The sequence below is a fragment of the Triticum aestivum genome, chromosome 4B (genome assembly GCF_018294505.1).
Source record: "Triticum aestivum cultivar Chinese Spring chromosome 4B, IWGSC CS RefSeq v2.1, whole genome shotgun sequence".
Classification (NCBI taxonomy): domain Eukaryota; kingdom Viridiplantae; phylum Streptophyta; class Magnoliopsida; order Poales; family Poaceae; genus Triticum; species Triticum aestivum.
In genome coordinates, this window is record NC_057804.1 from 207597025 (window position 1) to 207622985 (window position 25961).

The window sequence follows — 25961 nt, forward strand, 5'->3', positions numbered from 1 at the left end:
GCGGGCCCAAGGTGATGTGCATGAGCCGCTGAAAGGTTGCCCCCGCGTTGCGCAGTCCGAAGGGCATGCATGTATAGCAGTATACCCCACACGGGGTCAGGAAGGCCGTCTTCTCCACGTCTTCCACCGCCATCTTGATCTGATGATACCCGGAGAAGGCGTCCAAGAAGCATAACAGGTCACACTCAGCGGTGGAATCGACGATTTGATCGATGCGTGGGAGCGGGAAAGGATCTTGCGGGCATGCTTTGTTGAGGTTGGTGAAGTCGACACACATGCGTTCCTTCCCTCCCTTCTTTGGTACCACCACAGGGTTGGCCAACCAATCTGGATATCGAACCTCGCGAATGACCCCCGCGGCTTCTAGCTTGCGGGTCTCCTGGACGATGAAGGCCTGCTTTTCAGTGGACTGCCGCCTTGCTTTCTGCTTTACGGGGCGCACGTTGGGGCACACGTTGAGGTGGTGCTCGATCACGCCCCATGGGATCCCTGCCAGCTGATCGGGCTCCCAAGCGAACACCTTCTTGTTTGCACGCAGGAACTTGACCAGGGCTTCCTCCTGCTCGGGCCCGAGGTGGGCGCCTATGGTGAAAGTGGCGCTGGTGGACCCGTCCTCGTCGACGGGTATCTGCTTGGTCTCCGCCTTGTCTTGGGTGAACAATTGTTTCTTCTTGGCTGGTGCAGCCCCCTTGGGCTCTGGGCCCCCCGCGTTGGCGGGCTGTGCTGACGCCGCCCTCTTGAAGGCGAGCTGGAGCGCTCGCAGCGCGTCCCCGGTGTCCCCAGGCACGGTGAGGACTCCGCTGCTCCCGGGCATCTTCATGAGGTTGTATGCCGGGTGAGTCGCGGCCATGAATTGGGCCAGCGCTGGGTAGCCGAGGATGGCATTGTAGGGGAGGCCGATGAGGGCGATGTCGAAATCGACCAGCTCCGTGCGGAAATTGTCGTAGGTGCCAAAGGTCACCGGGAGCCGGATCTGTCCCATGGAGCTGGATGACCCGCCCCCGATGCCCATGAAGGGCTGGCTCGGCCGCAGCCGCCCCCGGGGTATGCGGAGGAGGTCAAAAGTTTCGACTGAAAGCATGTTGAGGCCCGCGCCACCGTCGATGAGGGTCCTGGTGACAGCCACCTGGCAGATGGTGGGGGTGCACAACATCGGGAGCGCACCCGAGCAGGCTGAATTGGAGGGGTGGTCTTCCGAGCTGAAGGCTAGCCTGGCATGCGGCTTCGGCCGGTCCCGGGAAGCCCCCTGCTGTGCGGAGGTGGCACTGACCTGGCGGATGAACGGCTTGACATGGTGATTGGAGGGCGGTGCCTGCGAGCTGCCCAGGAGGGCCGCGACGACCGGGGAGGCGGGAGCGGCTGGCGGGCGAGGAAGAGGTCGTGAGGCTTTTCCCAAGAGGCCATGGAGGGATGCAGGGGTGATACTCGTTGCTCGTTCCCCGCCGGGCCGGTGGCGGTGTTGACGGCAGGCGACGGGGAGCGACGAGGGCATGCACCGATGGGAGCCGTCCAGGCGACTCGAGCGGCGCAAGCAGCCCGACGAGCGTCAGCCATGGACGCAACGGTCGGAGAAGAGCAGGGCGACGGAAGACGAATTCCGGCGCACCCCTACCTGGCGCGCCAAATGTCGGATTCGGGGTTCCGGCAGACCCTTAAGGTTCGAACACTGGGGTGCGCGCGGAGGTTTCGCCTTCTACCTACCTGTTCCTCACTGAATCGCTAAGATCTAAACTAAGAGAAGAACAACGCAAGAGACGTAGGGTTTATATTGGTTCAGGCCACCATTGTGGTGTAGTACCCTACTCTAGTGTGTGGCGTGGTGGATTGCCTCTTGGGATGATGATGAACAATACAAGGAAGAACAGCCTCGCGAGGGTCTGTTCCTGTGGTGGTGTTGTCCCTTTGGAGGGATTGATTCTAGCTGCCTATCTTATCTACAGATTCCTATCCAGATCTCTCTACCCTGTGGGTGGCTAGTCCTATTTATAGGCGAAGGCCCTGGGCCTCTTCCCAAATATTGAGCGGGAAGGGCGCCAACAATTGGCCAACTTGAAGGGGAACATCTAGTACACTTATCCTGACTAAAGTTGGTCCTCGCCTGTCAAAGGCTCTGGTGGTGACGCCGACTTGGGCTCCACGGTGACCTCCATCCTGCCGTTGGACTGGTCTTGGTCTTGTTGCACCGAAATGGATGCCTTTGCTTGATGCCCTCGCCTGCGCTTGCTCCCCTTGCACCAAAGAGGAAAGAAGGACACTGCGCGGGCGGGCGCCCGGCTGGCGCCCTTGGTCGTCATGGCTTGCGTCATGGGCACCTCGCGAGGTACCCCGCCTTGAACTCTCCGCCTCCTCGTGAGCCAGCCTGACGAGGCCGTGCCTGAGGAAGCTCCTTGTCGTCCGCCCCGCGAGGCTTGGCCCCTCGCGAGGGTCTTGAGCTTGTGTTGATGAAGATGGGCCGTGCTGGGCCCCCTTTGAGCCACGCCGCAGGCCGCAGGCAGGCAAGTCTGGGGACCCCCGTTCCCCGAATGCCGACACCGTTCTTCCAAGCAATGCGTGATAGTTGCTTTGGAAGGGTGCGATGATGAAGAGTAGTTCTTCGCTTCTGGAGTTGCCTGGAGAGCTGAATGTTACCTCCAGTATGGCGGAGCCCCTGCTGTAGGCTTCAACGCTTGGTATCACCCCTTCGAAGGTGGTGTTGCTTTGATTAATTCTTGATGGGTCTATCCCCATCTTGCGGACAGTGTCCTCATATATTAGATTGAGACTGTTGCCGCCGTCCATGAGGACGTGGGTGAGATGGTATCCATCGATTATTGGGTCGAGCACCAAGGCCTCTGATCCTTCGCGCCGAATACTAGTTCGGCCGTTCGAGCGGTCAAATGTGATAGGATAAGACATCCAGTAGTTAGGTGTAGGTGCGATGGGTTCTATATCGTGCGCTTCTCTATGCACGCGTTCGTGCCTTGTCATGGATGTACAAGTCGCGTGGATCATGTTCACTGTTTTAACCTCTGGCTGGAATTTTTTCTATCGCCCAGTGTTCGGCTAGCGAGGTTCATCCTCGTCTTCACTTGGTGTTTCCCTTCCCTTGTGTTCGACATTTAATTTGCAGGCGTGCTTGAAGACCCTGCACTCTCTGTGCGTGCGGTTCGCAGGTTTGTCCAGTGTGCCATGAATTTGGCACAGTCTGTCCCGGACTTTGTTAAAACTGGACGGACCCTCTTGGCTTCCTTTAAATGGCTTCTTTTGCTGATCAGGCCGAGAGCCCCTGAATCCGGCATTAACCATTGTGTTGTCCGGGCTTTCTTCCTTGTTTAGGCATTTATTTTTATTACGCCATGGCCTCCTGTTGCCATCTCTTATTTCGGATGTGCTGGGGTCGCTGGTGCCTTTACGGGCTAACCAGCTATCTTGACCCACGCAAAAGCGGGTCATAAGGCTTGTTAGGGCTGCCATTGTCCTTGGATTTTCTTGGTCAAGATGTCTGGCGAGCCACTCGTCGCAGATGCTGTGTTTGAATGCCGCTAAGGCTTCAGCATCTGGAAAATCGACAATTTGATTCTTCTTAGTGAGGAATCTGTTCCAAATCTTGCGGGCGGACTCTCCAGGCTGTTGGATTATGTGACTTAAATCGTCAGCATCCGGAGGCCGGACATAAGTCCCTTGAAAATTCGCCCTGAAGGCGTCCTCGAGTTCCTCCCGACTCCCAATAGAATTTTCGGGGAGGCTTTTCAACCAGTGCCTAGCTGTTCCATTTAGTTTGAGGGGAAGGTATTCAATGGTGTGGAGGTCATCCCCACGAGCCATATGTATGTGTAGGATAAAGTCCTCGATCCAGACCGCTGGGTCTGTCGTTCCGTCGTATGCCTCTATGTTCATAGGTTTAAAGCCCCATGGGAATTCATGGTCCACTACCTCTTCGGTAAAGCACAGGGGGTGAGCAGCCCCTCTGTATCTGGACGTATTATGGCATGCCGTCGGCTGTTGTTGTGTCTGGTGTTTATTCCGAACTGGCATTTGATTAGCATAATCATTTTGATGACTACAGTCCCTCGCCGGGGTGTGTCCTTTAGATCCGTAGATGGACCTAGCTGCGCCAGCTTTCTTATCCAGGTGGTCATGTCGATCGTGCGCGGCATCGGTAGCTACTTTGTTGTGGTTATGAAGTGGTATGTCTAGCCTCCTGGTCGTGTCACTCTTTGGTGGAACGGCCTCGTCGTCGAATTCTGGCAGTAGCTTGCGTTTTGGGTAGCTCTTTGTATGGCGATTGTCGCCATATCTTTCTTCAGTGTCTAGCACTTTGTTTCAACTACGGTTGAGTGTTTCCTGTGCGGCTTTAAGCTGTTGATTCTGCTTCTTTAGACTTCTCGCTGTGGCCATAAGCTTTCTTTGGAGGTTATCTCATTCCACGCGTTCTTCCGGAATGATGAATGCATCATCGTCCGGACTGTCTTCTTGTCCTGGGCCGGTTTGATGAACTCGTCCCTCTGGATCATTGTCTTTGGGCGTCTGCTCCGAACTTTGTTCGGCGTGACCTGGCTCGTCCTACTCCATCGCTGGTTCCGTATGGTCATTATTTCCTTCGGGGTTGACCGGAGTATCGATCCTTCTGGCGCTCTTACTGCTATTTTTACTGTTGCTGGACTCAGAATGGCGTCTGCGCCGTCGCTTTGGCTTTTGCCCGGGGGTTTTATCTTCCGGATTGTCACCGTCGTCCTCCTTGGGCGTATCCACCATGTATATGTCGTATGACAAGGTGGAAGTCCGGCACCCCATAGATTATTAATCTTCTCCTGCATCGTCATCCATATCGTCGATGCCTTTGGAGTCAAAGTCAAGCGCGTTGGTTAAATCATCAACCGTGGCTATGAAGTGGGTGGTGGGTGGGTAATGAATTTCTTCGTCGCCTACTTCCCACTCGAGCCGGACATAGTTCGGCCCGGAATTTTCTGTCAAAGAGAGAGGTTTTAATGAGTTCAGCATGTCGCCAAAGGGCGAGTGCTGGAAGATGTCCGCAGCGGTGAACTCCATTACCAGAGCTGAACCTGTCCCGACTGGCTCGCGAGTGCGTGAAAAGGAACCTACAACCGGATACGAGTCCGGGGGTCCGGAGTCACAGGCCTCCTCAGAAGTGAGGCATGTGTTCGGCTCTACCGCCGATGAGGGTACGGCCTGCGGGGCGGGGTCCATCCCTTCGTCCTCGGGCAACGCAGCCTGCTCCGGATTTGAGTTCGGGGCTACTGCAGGAGTGATATCCCAAGAGTTGTCCGATAGTAGGTCTAGGCCATGCCTGTCGTGACTGTCCGGTGCTCCTAGCATAGGCTCGAATCCGTCGAAGATCAAGTCTCCGCAGATGTCTGCCGTGTTGTTCAGGTTTCCGAGCCTGATCTGATGGCCAGGGGTGTAGCTGCCGATCTGCTCCAGATGGCCAAGCGAATTGGCTCGCAGGGCAAAGCCGCCGAACACGAAGATCTGTCTGAGGAGAAAAGTCTGACCCTGGACCGTGTTGTTGATGATTGAAGGAGCCATCGAGCTTTGAGGTGACAACACAGAGGAACTCTCAATGAAAGCACCAATGTCGGTGTCAAAAGTGGTGGATCTCGGGTAGGGGGGTCCCGATCTGTGCGTCAAGGCTGATGGTAACGGGAAGCAAGGGACACATATGTTTACCCAGGTTCGGGCCCTCTTGATGGAGGTAAAACCCTACTTCCTGCTTGATTAATATTGAAGATATGGGTAGTACAAGAGTAGATCTACCACGAGATCGTAGAGGCTAAACCCTAAGAGCTAGCCTATGATGGTATGATCCTAATTGTGATTGGCCTTCTAAGGACCAACCTCTCCAGTTTATATAGACACCGGAGAGGACTAGGGTTTACATGGAGTCGGTTACAAGGAAGGAAACACAATATCCGGATGGCCAAGCTTGCCTTCCACGCAAAGGACAGTCCCATCCGGACACGGGCCGAAGTCTTGAGTCTTGTATCTTCATGCTTCAGTAGTCCGGACATTGTACACAGTCCGGCTGTCCGGATACCCCCTAATCCAGGACTCCCTCACTCGTCGCCCCCAAACTCAACCCCTGGTCGGCTTGCCCAATCACCTTTGATCACAGGGACCACCCGACTAGTATGCGGCACGGAGGATCGGCTGCCTTGGTGCTCGACCCAATAATCGATGGATACCATCTCACTCGTGTCCTCATGGACGACGACAGTAGTCTCAATCTAATATATCAGGACATTGTCCGCAGGATAGGGATAGACCCATCTAGAATCAGCCAAAGTAACACCACCTTTAAAGGGGTGATACCAGGCGTTGAGGCCCGCTGCAGGGGCTCCCTCGTATTAGAGGTGATATTCGGTTCTCCGGACAACTTCAGAAGCGAAGAAGTACTCTTCACCATCGCTCCCATCCGAAGTGGTTATCATGCATTGCTCGGAAGAACATCCTTCGCTCGCTTCAACGTAGTACCGCACTATGCCTACCTTAAACTCAAGATGCCCGGTCCACGTGGCATCATCACCGTCAGCAGAAATACAGAGCGTTCCTTACGTGCGGAAGAGTATGCGATGGCCCTGGCAGCTAGACACTAAGCGGCCTCTCCTATCAGAACGCATGATCGGTCGTTAAGACCATGGACACGGTTAGACGAGTCCGGCACACCACTCTCGGCAATAGCCCAGATAAACCTGAGCTGGGTGCTATACATGTAACCCCATAGAGGGCACCAGGGGCTGCAAACATGCAATAAAGCCCAGCTTTTTGGTTGACCTTACTAACAAGACAATGTCTTACACCTCTACTATCCATTGATAATAATCAACTCTTCGCATGATTACGCCGTACTCTTTTACATGAGTTTTCCTCTTTGCATACACCATTCATGCGACACCCTACCAGGACACGGCACAACAGAGACAAAGGTGCAGATGTGCAACAGGGCCCTGCTCAAAGGTTTCTCTTTAGATTAAGCCCCTGTGTAAACCTTCTTTCTTGTCTCTTGTTGCTTGACATCCCATGGGTATTCTATACACCCACAGGGGATACTGGCGTGATTGGCATTTCGCCACGAAAGACTACCGCATGTACCTGGAAATACAGGGTTCATAATCAGGGGCACTACTCAGCCCAGCATATGTTATAAAGTCAGAATACCCTCAGGTGTGTTCGGCGTCGCGAGTTTGGCCTTATATGCATAAACTCCAAATCATGTCTTTGGTCAAATGTTGGGTTTTCCCGGCTCCTGGGTTTGCTGCCTTATGTTCCGCTTCTATCGGCTAAGGCGGCCAAACGAGAACTACTGCGATTGTGCCCTGGTTATTCCGGATGAGCACGTTAGTAGAGAAAGCCGAAAACTGATTGTCATGATATAACGAGAGACTGGTCAACCAATCGAGGACTCATCAAAATGTTTAGGATTCCTCCGCATTAACAAAGGGACGTTTCCCGGTCATGTACACACGCACCCGTATCCGGATGCATGCGAAGGTACCAGGGGCTACATAGTAGCCCCACCGTCAAACTCCTATGGCTAAGTGAAAGTGTTAAAGCTATATAGTCCGGTTGCCTAGTTCGACATGCGATCACCTCCTTAATGGACCAAGACGTTGGATCAAGTGTGATTACGCATATTTTTGCGAACACCCCCGTATTATATGCGTGGGGGCTTAAGCCAACGACTGCTAACTTTCAGGTTATATATACATCAAACGGCCGCACAGGGGGCACAATAATACTTTCGGGCGAAAGTATAAACATAGCCTCTATAATTGAAATACAATTGTTTTTACAATGGAACGATTTGTCACTCGAACATGATACTCTTCGGGCACTGAGCCTCTATTAAACGAGCACCTTCTGTTACCTGCTCCAAGTCGTGCTCGGCTGGATCCTGGCTTCCCGCCAGATTCTGGGTTGCAATGATGGTGGCCTCCATATCTGCCCAATATGTTTTAACACGGGTAAGAGCCATCCGCGCACCCTCTAACACGCCGACCTCTTCATGGCATCGATTCATGATACGGCGCCAAGGAATTGTTGCACTAAACCAAAATAACTGTCCGACATCGGCCCCTTCGGCCATATATAGTCTATTATAGACCTCATTGCAAGATTGGACAACCTATGGAGCTAGGCCACAGCGGCCCTACTTTCACTCAATGGCAAGGGGCGTGTTGGAGCAGTGATTTCCGACCAGAACAACCTTTCTACTTCACTATCTTTTTTATCCTTGAAAAACTTGGCCGCATCAGCCGTACTCTTTGCCAGATCCGCATACGCGTCTGCAGGGCTCTAGCGCCGATCCAGAGGAGTGTACTTTGGATCTAAGAACTTCATCCGCAACAAATAGGGGCTTCCAGCCGCGATTTCTCCGGCCTGTCAAGCTCCTCCCGCACATCCCCAATTTTGGAACGCGTCTCCTTGGCCGCATCAAGGGCCCTTTTAGGTCAGCCGACTTCGCCTGATTCTCCTTTTCAAGGAGCTCATACAGGCCGGCGGCGTTTTTCAGCTCCACGGCCATCTCGGCTATTTTACCTTTGATTCGGCGATGAGCAGCCTGTTCGGCTCTCAAATCTTCGGCCGCCTTTAGGGTAGCCGCAATGCTAGCCCGGGCTTGTTCCTTGGCTACGGCAAGCTCCGCCCTCAGGGCCTCCACGACAGCAGCTCCGCCTGCAGCCGAAGCATATCACATTAACATTATGCTTCTCTTAATATTTCCTATATCAAATAAGGAAAACAGAGCACATACTCTGTGACTCGTTAAGCCGTTCGTTCACAAGCGTAATGTCGGCGCCCACAACTTCAATTTGTCACCTCAGCTCGACGACTTTAGCGGTCCGGCCTGCCGCTGGACCCTTCTCCACCTGCGCATGAATGCAGTGCGATCATTACTTAAGAGAGTGATCCTCCGTTTGCCGCCTAGGGCTGGCAACCAGAGTCTGGCGGGCTACTATCTATACAGAGCACACCTAGCGCGTGCGCTACAAACCAAAAAAATATTTATTTCATTACATACCTCAAAGCCTTTGAGCAGGATCATAAAAGCTTCATTCAACCCGCTTGTGGCGGATGAAATCGTCTCAAGCACCGTGGCCATTAACGAACGGTGATCCTCTGAAAGAGCAGCTTGCTCCAGAAGGCCCGTCAGCATGTCCGGCCGGTCGCCGGACTGTGCCGGACCCTTCTTATTGCCCCCTGAAAGTGCAACTATCCCTAGGTGGTTTTGGTAATTCATAACAACATATAGCTCATTGAGCTAATGCTATTCCAAGACTATTATTTCAGTAAAGCTCAATGAATGGCATGGCATGGATGATGAAAGTGGATCCCTCAAAATACTAAGGACAAAGGATTGGCTCAAGCTCAAAAGCTCAAGACTCTTCATTTAATATTTTAGTGATCCAAGATCACATTGATTCTACAGGAAAAGCCAATACTATCAAGGAGGGATGAGGTGTTGCTTAATGAGCCTCTTGCTTCATGTGCTTAGTGATATGCTCCAAAACCCTCAGCTACTTTCTCACATCCACAAATGACCTAAACCTAAAGCCAAAATCGGTCACACCGGTTCTTCCTACCCGGCGCCACCGATTTCAAAAGTCATAGTGTCAGGACCCCGACTCAATGCCACATCGATCCAGCATGTAACACCTCATATCACTTTGCGGCCTCACGCACGATATCCCCACGGGTGTCGCCTTACCTTTGCCCGGGACCGTTTGCGCCTTTTGGCACACGTATATGATGGTGTCGCTAGCATCCATATGATAAAGAGCCCGGGCTGACATGGCTAGTCGTAAACCCAAAGTGGCACTAACTTACAGGGACAAGCATCCATGACCCAGCATCGAACGTGTCGGTCATCAGCGAGTGAATCCAGGCTGTAGCACTGGGCTAACAGGACTCCGGTGAACCGGGCTGTAGCAGGCTAACAGGACTCCGGTATTCATCGCGTGACATTTCCCCGAAGGGACAGACACAGGATCGAAGAAGGACACATGCCGGCCAGCCTAAGTGTTCCGGAGCAGTAGCAAGCTACCAGGGCTCAGTGGAAGCACTAGGAGACATTTCCCGGTAAGAGAGGCTACTAAGGATAAACAACTAGATAGTCAGATCCCACACATAGCAATACACATTACACGTACGCATAACATGCAAGTATGTGCTGTACAACATGGCATCACAGCATAACTCAACAACTCATATAGATAAAGGCTCAGAAGAGCCATCATAGCATTTATTACAAACAGGGGTCACATGACCCAACATTCAGAGCAATCAAGCAACAAGCGGAAGCATTACATGTCCGAGTACAGACATCTACAAATGAAAAAGGCTAAAAACCTGACTATCTACAACGTCCGATCAAGATCGTAGCTGAGGTACAAGCTACTCGTCGAAGTCCACGAGAACACTAATAAGACCGAAGTCTCCGCTGCAAAAACATAAATAAAGCAACATGAGTACAAAGGTACTCAGCAAGACTTACATCAGATCCTATCATACATGCATTGGTATCAAGAGGGTAATGTGGGGTTTAGTTGCAGCAAGCCAGCTTTAACTCTGTGGCTATCCTGTTCTACGACTACCAGAAACTCTTGAGGTGAGACAACGTACACGAGTCCACTAATCACCACACAATACACTACTATGGATTCATCCCCGTCTCCCTACGAGAAGGCCATCCATAGCACTCACACTTGTCTTGAGCATTTTAGAGTATCCACTTCAATTTGTCTATGTACCATGTAAGCATCCAAGAAGTCCATAACCGCGGACCCGGCTATTCGAATAGATCATGTTAACCCTGTAGGGGTGTACTTCTTCACACACGCTCTCGCCACTTACCGCCATGTACACGTCATGTATCTCGACAACCTTCAAGCGGAAGCCTGGCGAGGGTGTCGGCCACGACCTGACTAACCACACAAGACTCTAGCCCAGGTTTATCGCCTATTCGGGTTCCATCCGCAAGGAGATCCGGCCGGGGTGTCGCTCACGGCCCCAAACGATGTGAGCAGGGTTCCCGAGCCCACCAACCGGGTGCCACTCGGTACACCAGGCCACGTGTGCCTAGTCTGTCCCAAGCCCACCCTGCCGGGTGCCACTTGGTAGAAAAATAGCACTACCTACAAACACCAGAAACTAGTTGCGACTCCTGGACAGAGATCAAGTTGGTTAATAAGCCGAGAGAGTCAATTAAGGATCCCAATGTGTGGTAGTATCGAGTCATTGGACAACATACATAGAACTCGGTGCTTAAGGACGGTTCTAGTGAGACAACCCACCATGTACTCCTACATGGCCTCTCACCGCTACCTTTACCAAATCGTGTTCACACACTTAACTCTCAGCACCAGAACATATCGTAACACTCCAATTCATTCCCAATGAATCAGACCTGACACAACTCTAAGCAATAGCAGGCATAGCATGGTAGGAACACAACAATGGCTTCAATCAACTCCTACACATGCTAGTGGGTTTCAACTATTTACTGTGGCAATGACAGGTCATGCAGAGGAATGGGTTCAACTACCACAGCACAAAGTAGCAGATGAATCGTTGTTGTCCTAATGCAATAACTGAGAGCAGGAGCGAGAGAGTAGGGTTTTGTCGAAATGAACAAGGGGGTTTGCTTGCCTGGTAAATCAACAGAGGAGGCACTGCTTCACAGACAGGTACTCTGGAACAGCTCCGGAGCAGGACCTATCGAGAAGGAACGGTGCCGGCAATCAATACACAAACATATGCAACAATATGATGCATGAACATGGCATGAAGATGTGATGTTGTTTGAGCTAATGCAACCAGTAATCATTTGGTTTGAAGTCCATTTGAACCATAAGCTCCAATGCATCTCCAAAGTAGGCTCTTATATATGCCATAATGTGTTTTCCCATATTCAGCATGTATAAGTTGGTTTGTCATGCATGAAACTAGTACAGATGGAAAGGTTGCATTTTTCTGATGATTTTTCATATATAAATTATTTTAATCTGAGCTACGGTTGAATTGATATGAATTTTTGAAGTTTAAATCAATTTCTGGAATTTCCTGATTTAATTTAAATCCAGAAATTATATTATTGCGCCAGCATGACGTCAGCACAACGTCAGCAGTCAACTGCGGCTGGCTAGGGTCAAACCTGACGTGTGGGGTCCACACGTCAGTGACAGGGGGTTAAACAGGGTTAGATTAACTTAATTAAAGGATTAGGGGGGCACCAGGGCCCACATGTCAGCCTCAGGGGGGGTTAATTAAGCGGTGATTAGCACTAAGCTAATCACCTGGCCGACAGGGCCCACGCATCAGTGACCCTGGGGGGGTCAAACCTCAGGTCAAACAAGTCAAACCCGCCGGCGGTTAGTCGCCGGCGAGGTCCGCGGCGTACTTGTGCCCCGGGTTTCCTCTGTGGTGCTCCAAATGGCGCGCGGCTAGGTGCATTGGAAAGCTAGCTCGATGGCGCGTCGGGCGGTGGCTGTGGCTGGGCCTGGGGTGGCCGGAGTCGACGGCGGCGAGCTCGGCTGCGGCCGCCGGAGTTCGGTCGTGCACGAAAACGTGGTTGGAGCTCGAAGGCGAGCGAAGCAAAGCGCTAGGGATGCTCTACGGGGCCTTACGAACTTGTTGGACTCGCCGGGGTGACCAAATGGTCACCGGAGCTGCGTCGACGGCGAGCTCGGCGGCGGCGGAGGTTCGGCCGTGGTGGGGAACGGAGCTACGGCACGGGAACGAGGGGGAGAGGAGAGGGGAAACGGGGAGATGCTCACGGTGGATCCAGTGAAGGCGTCAGCGGGCTCGGGGATGTCCTGCGTGCGGCGAATCGACGGCGGTGGTGGTCAGAGCCCGAGGTGGAAGACGACGGTGACGGCGGCTCCACAGGGCGTCCGGCGTCTTGTGGCTTGACGGGGAGCTTCAGGGCGAGGGGGCGGAGCTCCTGCGCGTGTCGGGGAGGCGAGGGGAGGCCGGTGGCGGCGGCTATGGCGAACGGTGGCGACCGACAAGTTCGGACACGGGAGAGAGAGAGCGAGGGAGAGGAGAGGAAGAATCGGGGGAGAGTGAGAGGGTACGGGGGGGGCGTGGCGACGCGCGGGATCGTCCAGAGCGACGAGGGGGGCGCCAGGCAAGCAGGGAGGCTGGTGGCGTGGTGCGGTGGCGCGCGCGCGCGCCGGGCACGCTCCCCTCCCTCTGTCGAGGACGAAGACGACAGAGGAGGAGGCGGGCTGGGCCGCCTGCTGGCTGGGCCGGCCTGCTGCTGCTGGGCTGCACAGGGAGGAGGCCCAGGTAAGTCTCCCTCTTTTATTTTTGTTTTCTGATTTTTCTGACATTTGTTTTGATTTAATTTAAGATATTAAATCATTTAATTACCTTATGCCAATTTTTGCAGGAGCTAACTATATTATTCCAGAGCTCCTTTATAAATGGCATAATTTTTGGACATATATTAATATATATAACTAATATATTTCCAATGCAAATATTTATCGGATTAATCCAAATGGCCAAAATAAATATCCATGAGCTCCTAAAAATATTGGTTTGATTTTTATCTCTGTCCAATATTTTCAGAGAGCAACATGAGCATTTTCTTGGACCCTTTTGGAGAAATTTTTATTTGGGTCATTTTCAAAAATGATTCTGAGGGTTCCACCAATCCTCATTTCAAATTTAAATGAAATTTAAACATGATGCACAATGACTAGCTAGTCTAGGTCATACCAGACTAGGGATGTGACAACTCGCCCCCACTTGAAAGAATCTCGTCCCGAGATTCAGGGGTTGACGGAAAGAAAGCGGGGTACTCCAGTCGAAGACGATCTTCTCGCTCCCAAGTAGCTTCTCTCTCGGAATGATGAGACCACTGAACTTTGAGAAACTTGATGTTCTGACGTCGGGTAACACGCTCGGCTTGATCAAGAATGCGAACCGGGTACTCTCGGTATGTGAGGTTATCTTGGAGATCAAGCGTTTCGTGGTCCACTCCGCGGATGGGATCCGAGAAGCAACGCCTGAGTTGAGAGACGTGGAAGACATCATGAACTCGAGAAAGATGTGGGGGTAGTTCCAATTGGTAGGCAACCTCTCCTCGTTTAGCGAGAATGCGAAAGGGACCAATGTAACGAGGAGCCAACTTGCCCTTGATACCGAAACGATGGGTACCCTTCAAAGGAGTAACCCGAAGGTAAGCTTGGTCGCCAATTTCATAAGTCATATCCTTATGATGACGATCGTACTGGCTCTTTCTGACGAGACTGGGCTGTTTTCAAATTCCCACGAATGATGCGAACTTGCTCTTCTGCCTCCTGGATCATGTCCGGTCCAAAGAATTGTCTTTCACCGGTTTCTGACCAGTTCAAAGGTGTTCGACATCTTCGTCCATAGAGAACCTCAAAAGGAGCTTTCTTGAGGCTGGATTGATAGCTATTGTTATAAGCAAACTCGGCAAAAGGAAGACATTTCTCCCAATCCATACCGAATGATATAACGCAAGCTCTAAGCATGTCTTCGAGAATTTGGTTGACCCGTTCCACCTGACCACTCGACTGAGGGTGGAAAGCGGTACTGAAGGAAAGATGGGTTCGCATGGCAGTTTGGAAACTCTCCCAGAAATGAGAAGTGAAAAGACTGCCACGGTCTGAATTGATCTCTAGTGGAACACCATGAAGTGACACTATTCGAGAAATATATAAGTCAGCAAGCTGACTAGCAGTGATACTCTCTCAAACAGGAAGGAAGTGAGCCACTTTGGAAAGACGATCAACGACTACGAAGATAGCGTTATTCCCTCTCTTAGTCCTGGGAAAGCCGGTGATGAAGTCCATACCAACTTTATCCCATTTCCATTCAGGAATAGCTAAAGGCTGAAGGGTGCCAGCAGGTCTCTGATGCTCTGCCTTAACGCGATGACAAACGTCACATTTAGCAATGAAGTCAGCGATTTCTCTCTTCATCCTAGTCCACCAGAACCTCTGGCGTAGGTCCTGATACATCTTAGTGCTACTGGGATGAATCGTGAGAGGAGATTCATGCGCCTCCTTGAGAATCAATTGTCGAAGATGTTGCTTCTTGGGATCCACCTGGCGGTTCCCAAAGAAAACAACACCTCGAGCATCAACAGAGAAACTACCAGCAACTCCCTTCTTAACGTTATCCTTGATACGAGAAATACCCGTATCATATTGCTGGCTAGTTATGATCTGATCCTCAAGAGTAGGTTTCGCCACCAAGGTAGAAAGGAATCCGTGAGGAGCAATGTGAAGGTTAAGCTTACAGAATTCCTCATGGAGAAGTGGTTGGCCTTGCTGCAACATGAGATTGTTGCAATAGGATTTACGGCTTAGAGCATCAGCCATGACATTGGCTTTGCCTGGGGTGTAGGTAATCCCTAGATCATAATCTGTGATTAACTCCAACCAACGTCTTTGCCTAAGGTTCAGATCCGGTTGGGTGAAGATATACTTGAGACTCTGGTGATCGGTGTAGATCTCGCAACGTTTACCAAGAAGGTAATGTCGCCAGGTCTTGAGTGCATAGACTACGGCTGCAAGCTCTAGATCATGTGTAGGATAATTATCCTCATGTGGATGCAACTGTCGAGATGCATAGGCAATCACATGACGATCCTGCATAAGAATGCAACCTAGTCCCTGTCGTGAGGCGTCGCAGTAGATAATAAAGTCTTTAGTGAAATCCGGTGGCACAAGTATGGGAGCAGAAGTCAGGCGTCTTTTCAGTTCCTGAAAACTGTACTCACACTGTGGGGACCACTCGAACTTTTTATCTTTCTTGAGAAGTTCCGTGAGGGGTTTGGCTACTTTGGAGAAGTTTTCAACAAAGCGGCGACAATAGCTGGCTAGACCAAGGAAGCTCCTAACTTGTTTAACGGTTTCAGGTGGAGTCCAATCGAGAACGGCCTGAACTCTCTCGGGATTGACAGCAATGCCCTTACCAGAGATTACGCGGCCTAGGTAGGTCACTTCTGGCAACCAAAATTCACACTTGGAGAACTTGGCATAAAGGCGGTGCTCTCTGAGTTTTTCTAACACAAGTCTAAGATGTTCGGCATGCTCTTCCTCGTTCTTCGAGTAAATAAGAATATCATCGAGGTAAACCACGACGAACTTATCTAAGTACTCCATGAAGATCGAGTTCATCAAGCGGGAGAATGTAGCTGGAGCGTTGGTTAGACCAAAGGACATGACGGTGTACTCGTACTGGCCATAACGAGTGACAAAAGCTGTCTTGGGAATGTCCCCGTTTCTGATCTTGATTTGGTGGTATCCTAACCTTAAATCCATCTTGGAGAAGACTGAGGATCCAGCGAGCTGATCATACAGATCGTTGATCCTGGGGAGCGGATACTTGTTCTTTATCGTGACCAAATTAACGGGACGATAATCTACAACCATCCGGTCCGTACCATCCTTCTTCTTGACAAAGAGGACGGGGCAAGCCCAAGGAGAAGAACTAGGACGGATGAAACCCTTTTGCAAGGACTCATCAAGTTGTTTCTTAAGCTCGGCTAGTTCTAAGGGTGCCATCTTGTAAGGTCTCCTAGAGATTGGAGCTGTTCCTGGGATAAGATCTATGACGAACTCTACATCTCTGTCAGGTGGAACACCTGGCAGTTCCTCTGGAAAGACATCCGGAAAGTCACGGACTACCGGGATATCTTCAAGGTCTGGAAGAGGGCTGGCATTAAGAGAATAGAGCTGACGCTTTGCAACTCTAGTGGAGACAGTGACTATCTTGCCAGATGGGTGTGTAAGCTGAACAGATCTGGTGTAACAATCAATCTTGGCATGATGAGCTGTCATCCAGTCCATACCCAAGATGATGTTAATATTTGAGGACTTGAGGGCTACAAGTGATGCAAGGAATACAAGTCTGTCAACAAGGATTTCATTACCATGGCTGATTCTGGTGGTCTGCCATCTAGACCCTGGGGTTTGGATTTCAAGCGGAGTTGGCATATCACAAAATGACATGTCGTGCAAACGAGCATAGCCTTCAGAAATGAAGGAGTGAGATGCTCCAGTATCGAATAGAACCGATGCTGGATGACAGTTGACAAGGAGTGTACCAAGAACGACATCCGGATCATCATGAGCGTCTTTAGCTGAGACGTGATGCACACGTCCACGTTCAGTGGGAGCTGACTTGACACTGATCATCTTGCGTGATGGCTTAACACAGCCAACAGTCTTCTCGGGCTGGGGTGGAGCATAACTAGTCTGAGAACAGTCACGTGCATAGTGTCCTGGCTTCCCGCATGTGAAGCAAGTCCCTGAGGTTGGACGTGGACCCGCACTGACAAGCAGTCTACCAGTAGGCTTGGGTGGAACATATGACTGAGCTGGGGAAGGCACCACATAGGATGGCCTCGGTGCATATCCGGAAGGAAGAGCGGAGTTTGGAACCCAAATCCGGCGCTTCTGGGAACTAGAGCCAGAGGGAGATCCCAAATCACGGGTGTGCTTACGAGACTCCTCGTAAGTGAGCTAAGCTGTCTTTGCATTAATGGCTTTGTTCACAAGAGCTTGGAATGTATCACAATGATGCAGGTGGAGATCACGATGCAACTTGGGATTGAGACCCTTCCGAAACCTAGCCTGCTTCTTGGCGTCCGTGGACACCTCTTCTGTGGCATAGCGGGCAAGGTTCTCGAACTCTCTACTATAAGCATCAACAGCCATCTTATTCTGGGTGAAACTACAGAACTCTTCTCTCTTGCGATCAAGGAGGGCCTCAGGAATGTGATGCTCGCGAAAAGCCTCAGTGAAATCTCTCCAGGTAGGAATCTGGCTAGCTGGAAGCATAGCCTCATAGTTCTGCCACCAAAGACTAGCAGGACCTTCCAGGTGGTATGTGGCATAGGTGACCTTGTCATCTTCAGCTACGCTCGCGGAACGCAGCTTATGAGTGATGCTACGGAGCCAGTCATCTGCATCGATTGGCTCGATGGAATGATGAAAGGTAGGTGGGTGCAAGCGAATGAAGTCATGAATGGTCGCAGACTTATTGGACTGATGTGCGGTGTTCTCCTCGATACGTGCCAACAAACGGTTAGACTCACGCTTGTTCCTCTCCATTTCTAACATGAACTCTGTCAACGAAGTCTGGTCGGGAGGATCCTCATCCCTACCATCTCCGTGGTTCTGGCTACGAACAATGGAACTTGATGACATCCTGAGAAACGAAACCAGGGACGGAGTCAGCATCAACTATACACTGTAGAATGTAGGACAAGGGATTAGTATCTCTCGAACTCCTAGGGAATTTCCGGTAGCATAACGGCAGTAAAATGCTCAGAATGAGACATCCTACTAAAAATGGGGTGGTAACATACTCATCAGCATTACTCAAGGTTCTGAGATCATACTAAACAGACTACACCGGAAATACTCAAAACTGGGGTATGACTCTGATCAACCAATCCTATGGGACTACGGAGTAGTAACACGTGATCCTGATAGACGGAAGAGAAAGCCTAGTTCCTTAACCCCGTAGGAAAGATAGGATGACTCAGATCAGAAGGCCATGAGGTAAAGGAGTAAAAAGAGCCTTACGTTCCTTCCCACAATCAATTCCCTTACATAACTAAAGAATTTCTAGACTCAACTTCGACCAGTTTGGCTTGGTAATCCTACAGGCAGTCAGGCTCTGATACCAACGCTGTCAGGACCCCGACTCAATGCCACATCGATCTAGCATGTAACACCTCATATCACTTTGCGGCCTCACGCACGGTATCCCCACGGGTGTCGCCTTACCTTTGCCCGGGACCGTTTGCGCCTTTTGGCACACGTATATGATGGTGTCGCTAGCATCCATATGATAAAGAGCCCGGGCTGACATGGCTAGTCGTAAACCCAAAGTGGCACTAACTTACAGGGACAGGCATCCATGACCCAGCATCGAACGTGTCGGTCATCAGCGAGTGAATCCAGGCTGTAGCACTGGGCTAACAGGACTCCGGTGAACCGGGCTGTAGCGGGCTAACAGGACTCCGGTATTCATCGCGTGACATTTCCCCGAAGGGACAGACACAGGATCGAAGAAGGACACATGCCGGCCAGCCTAAGTGTTCCGGAGCAGTAGCAAGCTACCAGGGCTCAGTGGAAGCACTAGGAGACATTTCCCGGTAAGAGAGACTACTAAGGATAAACAACTAGATAGTCAGATCCCACACATAGCAATACACATTACACGTACGCATAACATGCAAGTATGTGCTGTACAACATGGCATCACAGCATAACTCAACAACTCATATAGATAAAGGCTCAGAAGAGCCATCATAGCATTTATTACAAACAGGGGTCACATGACCCAACATTCAGAGCAATCAAGCAACAAGCGGAAGCATTACATGTCTGAGTACAGACATCTACAAATGAAAAAGGCTGAAAGCCTGACTATCTACAACGTCCGATCAAGATCGTAGCTGAGGTACAAGCTACTCGTCGAAGTCCACGAGAACACTAATAAGACCGAAGTCTCCGCTGCAAAAACATAAATAAAGCAACATGAGTACAAAGGTACTCAGCAAGACTTACATCAGATCCTATCATACATGCATTGTATCAAGAGGGTAATGTGGGGTTTAGTTGCAGCAAGCCAGCTTTGACTCTGTGGCTATCCTGTTCTACGACTACCAGAAACTCTTGAGGTGAGACAACGTACACGAGTCCACTAATCACCACACAATACACTACTATGGATTCATCCCCGTCTCCCTACGAGAAGGCCATCCATAGCACTCACACTTGTCTTGAGCATTTTAGAGTATCCACTTCAAGTTGTCTATGTACCATGTAAGCATCCAAGAAGTCCATAACCGCGGACCCGGCTATTCGAATAGATCATGTTAACCCTGCAGGGGTGTACTTCTTCACACACGCTCTCGCCACTTACCGCCATGTACACGTCATGTATCTCGGCAACCTTCAAGCGGAAGCCTGGCGAGGGTGTCGGCCACGACCTGACTAACCACACAAGACTCTAGCCCAGGTTTATCGCCTATTCGGGTTCCATCCGCAAGGAGATCCGGCCGGGGTGTCGCTCACGGCCCCAAACGATGTGAGCAGGGTTCCCAAGCCCACCATCCGGGTGCCACTCTGGTACACCGGCCACGTGTGCCTAGTCTGTCCCAAGCCCACCCTGCCGGGTGCCACTTGGTAGAAAAATAGCACTACCTACAAACACCAGAAACTAGTTGCGACTCCTGGACAGAGATCAAGTTGGTTAATAAGTCGAGAGGGTCAATTAAGGATCCCAATGTGTGGTAGTATCGAGTCATTGGACAACATACATAGAACTCAGTGCTTAAGGACGGTTCCAGTGAGACAACCCACCATGTACTCCTACATGGCCTCTCACCGCTACCTTTACCAAATCGTGTTCACACACTTCACTCTCAGCATCAGAACATATCGTAACACTCCAATTCATTCCCAATGAATCAGACCTGACACAACTCTAAGCAATAGCAGGCATAGCATGGTAGGAACACAACATGGCTCAATCAACTCCTACACATGCTAGTGGGTTTCAACTATTTACTGTGGCAATGACAGGTCATGCAGAGGAATGGGTTCAACTACCGCAGCACAAAGTAGCAGATGAATCGTTGTTGTCCTAATGCAATAACTGAGAGCAGGAGCGAGAGAGTAGGGTTTTATCGAAATGAACAAGGGGGTTTGCTTGCCTGGTAAATCAACAAGGGAGGCACTGCTTCACAGACAGGTACTCTGGAACAGCTCCGGAGCAGGACCTATCGAGAAGGAACGGTGCCGGCAATCAATACACAAACATATGCAACAATATGATGCATGAACATGGCATGAAGATGTGATGTTGTTTGAGCTAATGCAACTAGTAATCATTTGGTTTGAAGTCCATTTGAACCATAAGCTCAAATGCATCTCCAAAGTAGGCTCTTATATATATGCCATAATGTGTTTTCCCATATTCAGCATGTATAAGTTGGTTTGTCATGCATGAAACTAGTACAGATGGAAAGGTTGCATTTTTCTGATAATTTTTCATATATAAATTATTTTAATCTGAGCTACGGTTGAATTGATATGAATTTTTGAAGTTTAAATCAATTTCTGGAATTTCCTGATTTAATTTAAATCCAGAAATTATATTATTGCGCCAGCATGACGTCAGCACGACGTCAGCTGTCAACTGCGGCTGGCTAGGTTCAAACCTGACATGTGGGGTCCACACGTCAGTGACAGGGGGTTAAACAGGGTTAGATTAACTTAATTAAAAGGATTAGGGGGCGCTGGGGCCCACTGTCAGCTGTCAGGGGGGGTTAATTAGAGGTGATTAGCACTAAGCTAATCACCTGGCCGACGGGGCCCACGCGTCAGTGACCATGGGGGGGTCAAGCCTCAGGTCAAACAAGTCAAACCCGCCGGCGGTTAGTCGCCGGCGAGGTCCGCGGCGTACTTGTGCCCCGGGTTTCCTCTGTGGTGCTCCAAATGGCGCGCGGCTAGGTGCGTTGGAAAGCTAGCTCGATGGCGCGTCGGGCGGTGGCCGTGGCTGGGCCTGGGGTGGCCGGAGTCGACGGCGGCGAGCTCGGCTGCGGCCGCCGGAGTTCGGTCGTGCACGAAAACACGGTTGGAGCTCGAAGGCGAGCAAAGCAAAGCGCTAGGGATGCTCTACGGGGCCTTACGAACTTGTTGGACTCGCCGGGGTGACCAAATGGTCACCGGAGCTACATCGACGGCGAGCTCGGCGGCGGCGAAGGTTCGGCCGTAGTGGGGAACGGAGCTATGGCGCGGGAACGAGGGGGAGAAGAGAGGGGAAACGGGGAGATGCTCACGGTGGATCTAGCGAAGGCGTCAGCGGGCTCGGGGACGTCCTGCGTGCGGCAAATCGACGGCGGTGGTGGTCGGAGCCCGAGGTGGAAGACGACGGCGACGGCGGCACCACAGGGCGTCCGGCGTCTTGTGGCTTGACGGGGAGCTTCAGGGCGAGGGGGCGGAGCTCCTGCGCATGTCGGGGAGGCGAGGGGAGGCCGGTGGCGGCGGCTATGGCGAACGGCGGCGACCGACGCGTTCGGACACGGGAGAGAGAGAGCGAGGGAGAGGAGAGGAAGAATCGGGGGAGAGTGAGAGGGTACGGGGGGGCGTGGCGACGCGCGGGATCGTCCAGAGCGACGAGGGGGGCGCCAGGCAAGCAGGGAGGCTGGTGGCGTGGCGCGGTGGGGCGCGCGCGCGCCGGGCACGCTCCCCTCCCTCTGTCGAGGACGAAGACGGCAGAGGAGGAGGCGGGCTGGGCCGCCTGCTGGCTGGGCCGGCCTGCTACTGCTGGGCTGCACAGGGAGGAGGCCCAGGTAAGTCTCCCTCTTTTATTTTTGTTTTCTGATTTTTCTGACATTTGTTTTGATTTAATTTAAGATATTAAATCATTTAATTACCTTATGCCAATTTTTGCAGGAGCTAACTATATTATTCCAGAGCTCCTTTATAAATGGCATAATTTTTGGACATATATTAATATATATAACTAATATATTTCCAATGCAAATATTTATCGGATTAATCCAAATGGCCAAAATAAATATCCATGAGCTCCTAAAAATATTGGTTTGATTTTTATCTCTGTCCAATATTTTCAGAGAGCAACATGAGCATTTTCTTGGACCCTTTTGGAGAAATTTTTATTTGGGTCATTTTCAAAAATGATTCTGAGGGTTCCACCAATCCTCATTTCAAATTTAAATGAAATTTAAACATGATGCACAATGACTAGCTAGTCTAGGTCATACCAGACTAGGGATGTGACACATAGCCACTGCCACAAACCCTAGGCAAATCGGTCCTACTGATAGGGATCTCGGTCTCACAGAGATGGGATTGTAATCTCTCTATTTCCCTTCGTAACATTTTGGTCAAACCGAAGTGAGCGATAGGTCCCACCGAGATTGCAATGTAAACTCTTTGTTTCCCTTTTGTAACATTTCGGTCTCACCGAAAAGAGCAAATTGGTCCCACCGAGTTTACCTGACCAGCTCTCTGGAAAGCTTATTACCAAAATCGGTCTCACCGAGTTTGTGTAATTAGTCTTACCAAGATTACGTTATACCCTAACCCTAACCGAATCGGTCTCACCAAGTTGCATGTCAGTCCCACCGAAAATCACTAACGGTCACTAGGTTTACTAAATCGGTCTGACCGAGTCTGTTGAATCAGTCCCACCGAGTTTGGTAAATTGTGTGTAACGGTTAGATTTTGTGTGGAGGCTATATATACCCCTCCACCTCCTCTTCATTCGTGGAGAGAGCCATCAGACTAAACCTACACTTCCAACTTACCATTTCTGAGAGAGAACCACCTACTCATGTGTTGAGGCCAAGATATTCGATTCCTACCATATGAATCTTGATCTCTAGCCTTCCCCAAGTTGCTTTCCACTCAAATCCTCTTTCCACCAGATCCAAATCCTATGAGAGAGAGTTGAGTGTTGGGGAGACTATCATTTGAAGCACAAGAGCAAGGAGTTCATCATCAATGCACCATTTGTTACTTCTTGGAGAGTGGTGTCTCCTAGATTATCTAGGTGTCACTTGGGAGCCTCCGACAATATTGTGGAGTTGAACCAAGGAGTTTGTAAGGGCAAGGAGATCGCCTACTTCATGAAGATCTACCGCTAGTGAGGCAAGTACTTCGTGGGCGACGGCCATGGTGGGATAGACAAAGTTGCTTCTTTGTGGACCCTTCGTTGGTGGAGCCCTTCGTGTACTCGAGCAACCGTTACCCTTCGTGGGTTGAAGTCTCCATCAACGTGGATGTACGATAGCACCACCTATCGGAACCACGCCAAAAACATCCGTGTCTCCAATTGCATTTGAATCCTCCAAACCCTTCCCTTTACTTTCTTGCAAGTTGCATGCTTTAATTTCCGCTGCCCATATACTCTTTGCATGCTTCCTTGATTTGTGTGATGATTGCTTGACTTGTCCTAAGATAGCTAAAATCTGCCAAACTCTAAAATTGGGAAAAACTTAAGTTTTTAATTGGTCAAGTAGTCTAATCACCCCCCCCCCTCTAGACATACTTCAAGGTCCTACAGGTGGTATCAGAGCTTTGTTCTCCATTTGCTTTGATTACCATAGCTTTGGTGGTCATAGCCTTGGTTTCACAACCTAGGAGAGTATGGCGTCTAGCGAGCGAAATTATCACGGTAGAGGTCCTTACTTTGATGGTACTAACTTTGCTAGTTGGAAGCATAAGATGAAAATGCATATTCTCGGACATAACCCCGCCATTTGGGAAATTATTTGTATTGGATTGCAAGGTGAAATCTTTGATGGGAGAGAGCTGAACCGTGAAGCTAATGCGGAAGAATTGAAGATGCTGCAATACAACGCTAAGCTTGTGATATCATCTTCAACGGATTGTGCCCGAAGAATTCAACAATCAGCGTCTTGAGAATGCAAAGGAAATTTGGGATACTTTGATTGATATGCATGAAGGTACCGAATCCGTCAGGAATACAAGTTGGGATGTGCTCCAAAGTCAGCTTGACAAGTTCAAATGAAGGATGGTGAAGGTGTCGCTGAAATGTACTCTCGGCTTGCTCTTATTACAAATGAGATTGCCGGCTTAGGGAGTGAAGAAGATGACCGACAGATTCATCATCAGGAAGATCCTAAGAGCATTGGATGGAAAGTATGATACCGTGTGCACCTTGATACAAATGATTCCAAACTACAAAGATCTCAAGCCAACGGAGGTCATTGAAAGAATTGTTGCTCATGAGATGTCACTCAAGGATAAGGAGGAACTTCACAACAAGTCAAGTGGTGCTTACAAAACCTCAAGTGAAGCCCCCACATTATCAAGTGAGAAACAAACCTTCAATGAAGAATTGAGCTTAATGGTGAAGAACTTCAACAAGTTCTACAAGAGTAGAAGCAAAGAAAGAAGCTCCAAGTCAAGGTCTTATCATGACAAAAGATCTTCTAGTCGAGAGCGCAATTGCTACAATTGTGGGAGACCTGGACACTATTCCAATGAGTGTACGGCACCCTACAAAAGAAGAGAAGATTCTTCAAGAAGAAGAAGCAAAAGAGAAGAATCACCACCAAGAGAGAGGAGGAGTAGAGATGATCGTTATGAACGAAGACCCTCACGGAGAAGCAAGGATTCGAAAAGGAAGGACAAGTCATCAAGGAGCTACACAAAACAAAGACATCAAGCTCATGGTGGTGAATGGGTATCCGGCTCCGACTCTGACAAACACTCTGAGAGAAGCTATCACTCCGACTCCGAATATACTCAAGATGAAGGTGTTGCCGGTCTAGCACTTGTGTCAACCAACTCCTACGACATATTTGATTCACCAAATGAAGGAATTGGAAGATGCTTCATGGCCAAAGGTCCAAAGGTAACACATCCTGAGTATGTTGATTTCAATAGTGATGAAGATGACTTGCTTGTGGATGATGATTTACTTGTTGACAACTCTAGTGATGAATACTACGATGAAACGTCAATTAATCATGCTAAAACGAATGACAATGATAAGGACAATATTGAACTTCTAACTAAAGAACTAAACACTCTTAAGTTGGCTCATGAAACTATCTTCGAAGATCATCGAGAACTTTTAAGGTCTCATGAGAAGTTACGCTTTGAAAAGCTCAATCTTGAGCAAGAGCATGAGTTCTTAAAAGCAATCAATGATGATCTCCGTAAGAAAAGTTCTTCTTACATCGCCAAGCATTTACTCTTATATACTTACATGCCTCAAGTCAAGTCTAGTAACAAGTACAAGAAAGACACTTCCTCTAGTAGTAACAATAATAATGTCAATATTATTGCTTCTAGTAGTTCTCTTGATTCCACTAATGATTCTCTTAGCCAAGTTACACTTGAGCAATAAAATAGCTTATTGAAGGGAATTACAGAGAAAGGTGTTTACAAGAGCCTTGCCAGGAG